General features: G+C 39.5%; 1 non-coding gene across 1 annotated transcript; it reads right to left on the minus strand.

Moving 5' to 3' along the window:
• Positions 1–9,383: 9,383 nt before the first annotated feature.
• On the minus strand, positions 9,384–9,456 carry TRNAF-GAA (transfer RNA phenylalanine (anticodon GAA)). The gene has a single exon. It is a non-coding gene; the product is annotated as a tRNA-Phe (tRNA).
• Positions 9,457–12,178: the final 2,722 nt, after the last annotated feature.

The following is a 12,178-nucleotide window of genomic DNA, read 5'->3' on the forward strand; positions in this document are numbered from 1 at the left end:
GGGTCGTCAATAGTGACCTGAGATCCCCATACTCCCTGTAAAACCAAGATTCCAATAGTCCATAAGAGAACACACAAGCTGAGCAATAAAAAGGAATAAACTACCAGTGCTACACAACGACATGAAGGAGTCTCAAATGCATTATGCGAAGTGAAAGAAGACAAACTCAAAAGGCTACACTCTGAATAATTCTATTTAGAACATTCTGAAAAAGGAAAAACTATAGGGACAGAAAACTGACCAGTGGTGGCCGGGGCATGGAGGAAGGGGTTAAACATAGAGGGCTGAGAGAATTTGGTGGGGCGACGATGGAAGTAATCTAATCTTGGTTGTGGTCATTGTTAAATGACTATGTGTCAAAACTCAAAACTGTACATAAAAAGAGGAAAATTTACTATTTGTAAATTATACTTCAATTTTTGAATTCTTTATAAAAGAATATACACAGAACTAGCCTCAAGTCTAAACCAAATTTAAATTTGAAACTTATTTTTAAATGTCTAAAATGATTGCTGTTATTCAAGGAAGACACAAAATTTTGAAAATACAAATTTCTACAGGATTGGATACCAGGCCACTTGGCCTAGAATATTATTTTAAAGGTTACCTCTTGTTTGGGTTTTTCCTTATAAAAGATGACCACAGTAGTCTCAATTCACCTGAGTGGGTTGCAGGGATATTAAAAAGTATCCCTGCAGATGAGGCTGAACTGCTCACCTGCTGTGGCAATGGCACAGCTTCCCCGAGTGTGTTGCCCTCTGAGTGAATAATATATTTTCAAGAGTTTCTCAAATTACAAGACTGACTGCCATTTGCTGTACCCTCAGGACCTAACTGAAATGTAAGCATGCACGTCCCAGCGAAGCCAGTCTAGATGAAATGACAGGGCACAAAATAGCAGACAGTACAGGAAAATCAGCTGCTGATGGGACTTCGCAGACAGGAGAGCAAAGTGGGCTGATTTTAAAGGAGGCTTCTGCAGGAAATAGGAATCGAGCTACATCTGGAAGATCGTGTAGGAACCACAGGAAAGTCCATTTCCGATGGCAGGAATGATTGGCGTCTAGTGCCAATCCAGAGGAGGAAACAGGTGATAGGACCTGGCACCGAAATTGTCCTTCATCTCCAAAGCAGGGTACAATAGTCCCCCCCATCTCCCAGGGATGTGCTCCAAGACCCCCAGTGGATGCCTGCAACCTCAGATAGTACCAAACCCTACATATATGGTACTGTATTTGTTCCTACATATACACATCTAAGGTAAAGTTTACTTTATAAATCACGCACAAGAAGTTAACAATAATAACAAATAATAAATGGAACAATGATATTGTAATAAATATGTTGCAATAAAACTTATATAATGGCTTTGAGGACATTATTAAGTAAAATAAGGGTCACTTGAACACAAGCACTGTGATATCACAACAGTTGACCTGATAGCCAAGGCCACTACCAAGTGGCCAGTGGGTGGCAGCATATATAGTGAGGAGACACTGGACAATGGGATGGTTCATGTTCTGGGCAGGTCAGCGCAGGACAGCAGGAGATTTCATCACACTACTCAGAACGGCACACAGTTTAAAACTTATAAATTGTCTATTTCCGGCATTTCCTATTCAGTGCTTTTAGACCACAGTTGACCCCAGGTAACTAAAACTGAAACCTCAGCTACGGGGGACCACTGTAGTGTCTTTTCAGCTATGCAGAAAATCTAGGCTTTGATGGGTCTAGCAAACCCTGAGGCCTGAAATTCAGCCTTTTTTCCTTCAGGAGGCTTCAGCTGCCAAAGCTAACTTCAGCCAGGTCAACAGCCTCCATGTAGCATACATAGGAAGGGTCTCAGAAAGTGGGTTGGCAAAATATGATTGAAGCTCCACTATTACAAGGCATGGAGTTGATATTTCTGACTGAACAAGGGAAGAAGCCTTCAGCGATATATTTGTCGGGTGCACAATGTGTAAATGACACTATATTAGGTGTCGTGAAATCAGTGGTTTTCCCTTAGTTCTCTGAGGCTCTCCAGGCACAAATGTCAATTCTCACAGTAGAAATATACATTTGGGTCAAGATTAAAAAAAAAAGATTTTAAAACTACTTTCTACTGCTTAATGCAAGAGGAACCTCCCTATTTAACTTTAGTGTATTCTCAGAATGAAAATCATTTTCATTTTTTAAAAAAGTCAGGCCAGATGATTTGGAATTTGAAGGTATTCACCCACACATATTAAAGGCTCTTCTGAGATTTTCCTAAAGCAAAAGATAGAGCTCCTTTGAAAAAATAAAAATTATACTTGGCAACTTAAAAAAAATAGCAATGAAAGAGAAAGTCTAGTCTTTCAAAATGTCTTCTTCAGTTACTTCCTGTAAAACTCCACCCAGAATTACTGCATGTTGTTTGTTAAAAGACCAAGCCAACACGTGCTGAAAGAATCTGTTTGGTTGGCCAAGGGCAAAGTGCAAATGTGAATTAGAACATTGGCTCTCATCAGACAACACCATGAGAAGACCTTATTGTGTCACCTGTAAGGATGGGCTGATTCCCGGCTCTGTCCTTAGTTCTTTACCTCTCTGTGTATCAGTGCCTTATCTAATATTGTGGAGATAATAATGCCGGCCTCCAGAGCTATCGCTACAAGTGAATGGAAGTAGGGGTAACTGTCTAGCACATAATCAGTACTCAGTAAATTGATGCTGTCTCCATAACAGTGTGAACATGTAATTTTGGACAAGAAGGCAAGATGAAATCATTGGACTAATATAGAATCTTTAATCTGATAGTGTGAACATATGATTTAGGAAAAGAAGGCAGGAATGGAATCACTGGTCTTTAATCTGATGACACATAAAATTGATCAACAGGTCATTTATCCATCTGAGAACAGCACAGGGCAAGTAAACTAAGGTTTGCAGGTCAGGGAAGTTCAAATGCTGACTTGGCCCACTGTGACTTTTTACAAGCCACTGACACTCCTCTGCTCCCCTTGTCAGTAAAGTGGGACTAATGTGGGCATGTACAGATTATAGAAGCGAAAGAACAGAGACTCCTTGGTATAGGGCTGGGGCCCACTATGCCTTTGGTTTGTGGAAGGAGTTGTTCATTAACTATATGGAACTAAGAACAGAGACTCCTTGGTATAGGGCTGGGGCCCACTATGCCTTTGGTTTGTGGAAGGAGTTGTTCATTAACTATATGGAACTATTAAGGGAGCTTAAATGTTCATTTCTGGGCACAGGTACTCTTTTACAAGTCCCTTAAATTGGCAAAAGATCAAAGTGTGTGCTCTTGGCCTTCTGGAAGAACAATTCTATTAGCACTGGAAAGTAATCTCTGAATGGTTTCCAGATCACTGGAGGTCAGCCAGCAAGTCCTGGACCGATAGTTATCTTTGCAGAGAATTCCTGCCAGCTGGATGGGAGGTGTGATGTTCCCATGATAAAGTAAGCAACTCCCCTTTCTTTTCATTAGAAGGCAAGATTGATGGGAATAAAATTAGTGACACATGGAGAAAAAAAGCTGGGAATCTTTCCCTGTATCATGACAGGGACAGGATGGTGAATAGGGATCTTCCATATCCCCAAAGACAGCAAAGTGAACGTTATTTAGTGAGAGAAAAACTCAAGCCAAGCATGCAAACTAAGTGAAGAATATTAAAATTATACAGCATTTGCCACTCTACCCTTAATTATCCTGGGGGAAAAATATCAAGGCTATCTCCAAAAGGAAAAGAAGATACCATATTTTGCTATGTACAATGTGCACTTTTTTGCCCAAATTTTTGAGGGAAAAATAAGGATGCATATAGGGAACTGTTCCATGGGTGGCAAATGTAGCCCAGCTCCCACTTGGAAAAGCCAGTGGGTGTGAGGTCCGGCACACAGGATCCATGCCCACGGACAGGTTCTCCCGTGGGGAATCAGGCCTGCATTGTACCTAGGCTGCTATGAGACTTGCTTTTGCTAAAACTCCCTCACCCTGAATTGAGGCAGCAAATGTTTACTGAGTATCTTTAACTTCCTAAACTCTGTGCTAAACCTCCCAAGTATGGAGTGTAACCAGTTCAACCACTTTCCCCCTCGATCTGTAACATCCTTCTCTTTGAAGTAATTAGCAGTATTCTGTCCTTTGTTGTCTGTAAAAGGTCATCACCTACAGCGAACCTGTGCATAGTAAATGAGGACCATCCTCCATGTAATGTGCCCAGAAAAGCAATAAAAGCCTGTCCAGGCAGGGGTCAGGCTCTCTCTGGCCCTCTCAACCTCTCTCTCACTTAGAGAGTGGCCATGCCGTCCCTTTTTCTCCACAGGATTTCTGTAGTCCGTGTGAATTTGTCCACTGCTGCCACAGCACACGGATCCCGCGGGCCAGGATCCGCATCAGATGCACATTATACACGGTATAATGAATACATACCATGGGGGTAATAATCCTGTATATAATGCGCACAAAAATGTGGGCGTGCATTATACGCAGCGAAACACAGTATTTGGAACTTCATCTGTTACACAAAAGTATCCATGTCTATTTTGTTGGGAGTGAAAGTAAATGTAGATGATTTCATATATTTCAGATCCTTTAAAAATGTATTTTGGGATGAACTTCTCAAGAGTGCTGGGTACACAGACCTAGTCTCTAAATGACAATTCTTTCTTATTGGCTCTATCCAATTATTCCTATAAACCTTCTGAAACAAACTCAAACAAATAATTATTTAAAATACAGAAAAAGAAAGTGGTTTATGGGATTAAATATATATATATAATTATGTGTATAATTATATATATACTTATTATACACATAATTATATATATACTTATATATATATAAAATTTGTGGTTTCACATTCAACTGGGACCACTTTCTAAAGCTTTTTTAAATTAAAGATGACAGGAAATGGATGGATTTGGCATAGAGTAATCATAAATTTATGCTTTGAAATAACTCTAAGTATTTTACTATAAAAGATGAGTAAAATGTGGAAATGTAGGATTTTAAAATAATGTGGTAGAGAGTGTGCTCATTAATGAACTTGTGCTGATCCTACAATAACAATTAGTGTTTTCAAGACTGAAAATGTGTATTTGTTCAGTTTATTTCTAAGGAGAAGCCCACAGCCTGCATATGTGGAAAAGTAGACTCTTAGCCTAATTTCTCTAATCTATGCCTAAAATTCTTTTCTGTTCTCTCTCTGTCTTTCTCTTATTTTTAAAATTTTTTTTACTTATTTCAAAATCTCTGTTGTCTCTATTATTCCAAATAACCTCCATAAAATTACCCACTAGACTTCCCAGGAAATAGGCTGAACCCATTTCTGAGTTCATTTAGAGAGATTCACAGACTCTGAGGGAAGGAAATGCATGAACACAATCTTAATTTCCATTCCACCAAAATCACAGATCCCAAATGTAGAAACAAAATGAACTAATGCTGGAAGGAATACTAGACTTTATAAACGGTTTACACTGTTCCTGACTGATTTATATTGGCCCAGTCATCAATTTTAGGCAGCATTTTAAATTTTCAAAGAGAATGATTTGTAAATATAAATCCATCTTCCTTATCATTGCAGTTTTTTAAGTAAGTTCACATAAATTATAGTAAAGATTGTAACAGTGTTTTGTATCATTGTGAATTAAACACCATAGTAAGAATGAGAAAACAACCAATTTGGTACCTTCTCCTCTTTTGTTTCTGATTTTGTTTATTTGAGTCTTTTCTCTTTTTTCCTTAGCTAGTCTAGCCAAGATTTGTCCATTTGATTAACCTTTTCAAAGAACCAGCTCTTTGTTGCATTATATTTTTATATAAAAAAGAACAAATTTGGCATTTTTATGATCAATATGAATTAAATGACAGATACACCAACTATGACCACTTATTTAGTTACAACTTTATTACTGAGCTGATTGTATTTATACAGATAATTTCTGACACCTGGCCTTAAGATAATAGCAGCATTTTTCCTAAATGCTTTGCACACTGCCAGTCATCAGGCCTTTCCTGGTGCTTGGTGACATTGTTACCTTCCTACTCACACAGAGCTCTCTCTACAATGCTCTCAAATTGCTGTAAATGCCTTTTAGCTTCCTGCTTTTCAATTTCCCCATCACTGATTAAGTGAACTAATTCCTCTAAATTGCTCAAAATGGGGCCTGACACAGAATACAAATTTAATAAAAATTACCTCTACTACTATCATCACTGCTACTCATGAGACCTATTTATGATTTTGCAGAAGAGTGATTTTTTTTTAAAGTTGGAATATGCTACAGTTAGGGCTTTTGTTTTCATGCCTTAGCTTCCTTTAACATTTTACTTTGTTTCCATTAAAAGAAACATCAAAGAAAATAAACTTGCATTAATAGTTTAGGCATTCGGTCCTGCTGTTTGAAAATAATGGAAAAATATTATTAATGGTCTAATTCTGTATGAAATGTAAGTGCACTTCTGTGTGTATACATTCATTTTTTATTAGCAGTGCATAGAAAAAAATCTGATGAAAGAACAGACACCGGATTGTTAACAAGGATTGTCTCCAAGGTTGTGAGTAGCTTTACATTTTAAGCAATAGAGTTCTTTAAAAATTTTAATGTTTCAGTAGCTTATACTCTTTTATAAGCATAAAAACAAGGAAAATTTTGAGGGACTTGATTCTCTTTCTAAATATATTGGTCGATACACTCCAAATTCCCTGTAGTGGTAGACACCATCACTACTGTGCACGTGTGAGTGTGTGTGTGTGTGTACAAATAGTACAGAGCCCGAACCCCATGTAACAACAATGCAGAGATTATTGGGAAGAATTCACAGTGCCATCCATCTTGCCTGAAGCCCTTGGTCCTCTCCTGACCCTGTTGCTCATGAAGCCTTGCTCCCCATGGGCCTCCCTGAGACTCCTACCCGCCTGGCCTTCAGCACTTGGTCTCGTCACTTAGATTGCGGTGTCGGGCCTTGGACGTTCCTCCGTGCACTTGGCTCTCTCCTTTAGCCATCAGATGTTTATGGGAACAACCCTCCTTCACTTCAGCCTCATGACGGAAACACAATCCCTGAACCCATCCATATTGGAGGGAACAGCTTTCCTGGAAGTGTGGCTAAAAATCTCTGGGAGAAAGCGGGATCAAAAGAGGAAAGACTGCAGCATTGGTACTTTATGTAAATGCCTGAGGCCTGGAGAAAGCCTGGCATGAACTGAAAATGCACCTCTAGACCAAGCATAGCCAAGGCTTGAAGATGTTTAGGTGATGGACATTAAACGACACTAAGGTGGGAGAGCAGGCAGCCGTTGCCTGGTATTACTTCTAGACATCCAGATTGTTGACAATGACAAAGAAGAATTAAAGCTAAAGGGAAAAAGTAGAATAATACACATTTACGTGAAGACTTCATCCTTAATCTCCACAAAAAGACAATTGGGTGGAGTGGGACCCACCTTTGCAGATTAAACATAGTGATGGGGGGGTGGGTCAAGGAGAGGGTACCCCAAAGTAACAGAGGAGCCTACAAATCTGCTTCACTATGGAAAATTTGTACCTAAATGCCACCACCCAGGCAGAAGGAAAGTTTTTCGATCACCCTGGCTCCATCCTGAAATCTCCTTCATAGTAGATACAGCATTGGGCAAGGGGCAAGACACGATAATCAAGAAAATCTCTATCACTCATCACTGTGGAAAAATTCAAAGGTCAGGTCAAAAATTGTCAGCAAGTATTTGTGGTGAGGAGCTCTCTGCATTGAACTTTTCTAAACTTTTTCCAGGTCACAAACCTAGAATTTGATGATACCTTTTGACATTCTCCCCAGGAAATTGCACACATGAACTCTCAAATTTGCATTCAGTCTCAGAGACTTCAAAGACCGCCTGTTGACTGTGGATTGTAAGTAAAAACCTTTGAAATAAAAGCTAAACCCCTTTGTGAAAAATTAAAGCCTGGTGGGAAACCATCCTTTCACACTTACCATGTAAAAACAGTGAGTTGGTAATACAGAATTGAAAAATCCTTAGGAGGACACAGGAAAAAGACAGCCTTTAATCCTGCCTCACTCGATGGAGAGGCAAAGGAAGCATCCTTTGAAACCATTCACATTCCCTAGCTCTGCCTTGCAAAGTTCCTGGTCAATAAAAATAGTCCTGGCAGCCAAAGTAAGAATCGTCGATTGCGTGCATACCACCTGTCAGGTCTCAGGCACAAAACCTGTTATTGAACAGTTACTGAGAACTTAGTGGCCATTTTAAATAAGTGAATACCTAGAGCATAGGGGAAATCTTGGTATATATTAAGTACTCAAGTTGACTATTATTATTATTACAGTCATAAAGTACCAAGGTGCTGGTGGGTTCATATAAAAAAGCCCACCAGGTCGTCTGATAACCACCCTTCCCTGAAAAACCATGGAGCCACCCAAAGCATGAGAACCAACTCTAGCAGTCCCCTCCTTTATCTACGGTTTCACTTTTTGAGGTTTCAGTTACCCATGGTCAATCTCAGTCTGAATAAATTAAATGGAAAATTCCAGAAATCAACAACTAATAAGTTTTAAATTGTATACCATTCTGAGCAGTAGGATCATTCCAGTCTGTCCTACTCCAGCCCACCTGGGACCTGAATCATCACTTTTCCATTGTGTCCACACTGTATATACACCCCACCTTTTAGTCACTTAGTACCTATAGGTTATCAGATTAACTGTCAACGTGTCCCAGTGCTTGTACTCAAGTCACCCTCATTTTGCTTAATAATGGTCCCCAAACTCAAGAGCAGGGATGCTGGCAATTCGGGTATGCCAAAGAGAAGCTATAAAGTGCTTCCTTTAAGTGAAAAGTTGGTTACAGTACAATGAGACGTTTTTTGTGTAGGAGATTATATTTACATGACTTTCATTACAGTATATTGTTATAATTAGTCCATTTTATTTTATTATTAGTTATTGTTGATCTCTTACTGTGCTTTATGTATAAATTAAACTTTATTGTAGGAATGTATCTATAGGAAAAACCACATGTAAGGTCCAATACTATCTAAGGTTTCAAGTATCCACTTGGGATCTTGAAAGGTATTCCATGTGGATAAGGGGGTCTATGCTATTCTCCTTAAATATTGTGGGTAAGACTTCCCAGAAACTACATTTAGAATAAACATTTAAAAACTGCTGAAAACTGGGTCCTGGCTGGTGTGGCTCAGTGGACTGAGCACAGGCCTGTGAACCAAAGGGTCGCCAGTTCAATTCCCAGTCTAGGGTATGTGCCTGGATTGTGGGCCAGGTCCCCAGTAGGGGGCGTATGAGAGGCAATCACAGACTGACGTTTCTCTCCCTCACTTCCCCTCTCTAAAAATAAATAAATAAAATCTCTTTAAAAAATAAAAATAAATAAAATAAAAACTGCTAAACCCTGGGATTGAACCAGGGACCTTTAGATCTTCAGTCTAATGCTCTCCCAACTGAGTTATTTCAGCTCGTTTAGGTAGCTTCTCCTACATGATTGTAATGGAAAGATATTTGTTTTACAGTAACAAAAAAAGGTCAATATTCAGATTCAGCTGGAGAGAGGCATTTAACAACTATTACAGAGGTCTTTGTTTAGAAGCTAGAAGTAATGTATAATTTTACTTTTGTCAGTTGTGTTTTTAACTGCCCTCCAATCTGTTTTTCCCATTTAAAATGAATTATAGACATTTTTCATGTCAAAGAAAAGAAAGTGACTTTAGTGGCATTTTGATTCTAATTTATGCTTAATTTCTAGAAAAATGAGAGCATGATTCACCTAAATATTTAATGAAATATCAATTTTCCATGAAAGCAATGTTCCACAGACCCATAAACATAGCCAGGATTAGAAACCAGCTGAAGACTAAAGCTCCAAGGAGCTCACTAAGGTGAAATGACAGTCACAGCAAATACGAACAAGAAAGATAACTTAAAAGTTATGTGATTGCAGAACAATGGGCCTCCAAACACGTCCATGTCCCAGCCTCCAGAGAATACAGTGTGTTAGCTTACCTGGCAAAGGAGAATTAAGGTTGCAGATGCACTTGTCCTAAACAGTTTTAAAGCCTGTATACTCTATAAATATGGAAGGTAGGATTGTAGTTAAATTCCACTATTGGTTTAAAAGAGTCTATAGGATTTAAAATAGAAGACTGAATCTAACATCCTTTTCATTATTGTACACATTCCTGCTCTTTTTAGGTAGAACCTGTGTAGTGAAAGAATTGAGCAGCTCATTTCCCAGACCTGAGTTTCTCCATCTATGAAACGGAGGTAACACTTTGATGGGCTGAATGCTCCCCAAAATTCAGATGTCAAGTTTCCTCAGAATGTTAGTATTTGGAGATAAGAATGAAAGAAATGATTAAATTCAATGAGGCCATTAAGGTGGGTCTCTAATCCAATCTAACTGGTGTCCTTATAAGGGGAAGAGACAACAGGGTGGTCCCACAGAGAGGGACAACCATTCAAGGAAAATGCAGGAAAATGGTGGCCATCTAATTAACATTGTCAGAGACTTCTGGCCAAGATGGAGGCATAGGTAGATACACTGTGCCTTCTCGCACAACCAAAGGAAGGACAACAACAAATTTAAAAACAAAAAATAAACAAGAACTAACAGAAAATTGAACTGTATGGAAGTCTGACACCCAAGTAGTTAAAGAAGAAACAGTCATCCGGACCAGTAGAAAGGGCGGAGATGGGAAGCCAGGACAAAGAGGACTTGTGGCAAGGTGGTGGCTGGCAGACCGGGTGGTCCCAGATTCACAAATGGATAACCAGGAGGAACAACTGGGGAGCGAGACAGACCCCGCAACCCAGGGTTCCATTGTGGGGAAATAAAGCCTCAAAACCTCTGGCTGAAAACACCTGTGAGGGTTGAGGCAGCAGAAGAAACTCCCAGCCTCACAGGAGAGTTTGTTGGAGAGACCAACAGAGTTCTAGAATGAACACAAACCCACCCACCCCAGAATCAGCACCAGAAGGGCCCAATTTGCTTGTGGGTAGTGGGGGATGTGACTAAAAGCCAGAGGAGAGCCAAACAAGTGGCATTGTTTCCTCTTGGACCCCTTCCCCACATACAGCATCACAACACAGCAACATGGGTTGCCCTGCCCTAGTGGACACCTAAGGCTCTGCCCCTTACTACGAAACAGGTGCACTGAGACAAAGAAATATGGCCCAAATGAAAGAACAATTCAAAGCTCCAGAAAAAAATACAACTAAGTGATGAAGAGATAGCCAACCTATCAGATGCAGAATTCAAAACAATGGTAATCAGGATGCTCACAGAATTGGTTGAGTATAGTTGCAAAATAGAGGAAAAAGTGAAGGCTATGAAAAGTGAAATAGAGGAAAATGTACAGGGAACCAACAGTGAAGGGAAGGAAACCAGGACTCAAATCAATGATTTGGAGCAGAAAGAAGAAATAAACATTCAATCAGAATAGAATGAAGAAACAAGAATTCAGAAAAGTGAGGAGAGGCTTAGGAACCTCCAGGACAACTTTAAACATTCCAACATCTGAATCATGGGGGTGCCAGAAGGAGAAGAGCAAGAAATGGAAAACTTATTTGAAAAAATAATGAGGAAGAACTTCCCCAATATGGCGAAGGAAATAGACTTCCAGGAAGTCTAGGAAGCTCAGAGGGTCCCAAAGAAGTTGGACCCAAGGAAGCACACACCAAAACACATTATGATTTCATTACTCGAGATTAAATATAAGGAGAGAATCTTAAAAGCATCAAGAGAAAAGGAGACAGTTGCATGCAAAGGAGTTCCCATAAGACTCTCAGCTGACTTCTCAAAAGAAACCTTACAGGCAAGTGGGGTCTGGAAAGAAGTATTCAAAATCATGAAAAGCAAGGACCTACATCCAAGATTACTGTATCCAGCGAAGCTATCATTTAGAATGGAAGGGCAGATAAAGTGCTTCCCAGATAAGGTCCAACTTAAAGGAGTTCATCGTCTCCAGGCCCTTATTATATGAAATGTTAAAAGGACTTACCTAAGAAAAAGAAGATCAAAAATATGAACAGTAAAATGACAACAAATTCACAACTATCAACAACCAAACCTAAAAGCAAAAACAAAATAAACTAAGCAAACCACTAGAATGGAACAAAATCACAGAAATGGAGATCTCATGGAGGGTTATCAGTGGGGGAGTGGGGGAGAAAGGGAGAAAA

Source organism: Desmodus rotundus, chromosome 2, assembly GCF_022682495.2.
Source record: "Desmodus rotundus isolate HL8 chromosome 2, HLdesRot8A.1, whole genome shotgun sequence".
NCBI classification, from domain to species: Eukaryota; Metazoa; Chordata; class Mammalia; order Chiroptera; family Phyllostomidae; genus Desmodus; species Desmodus rotundus.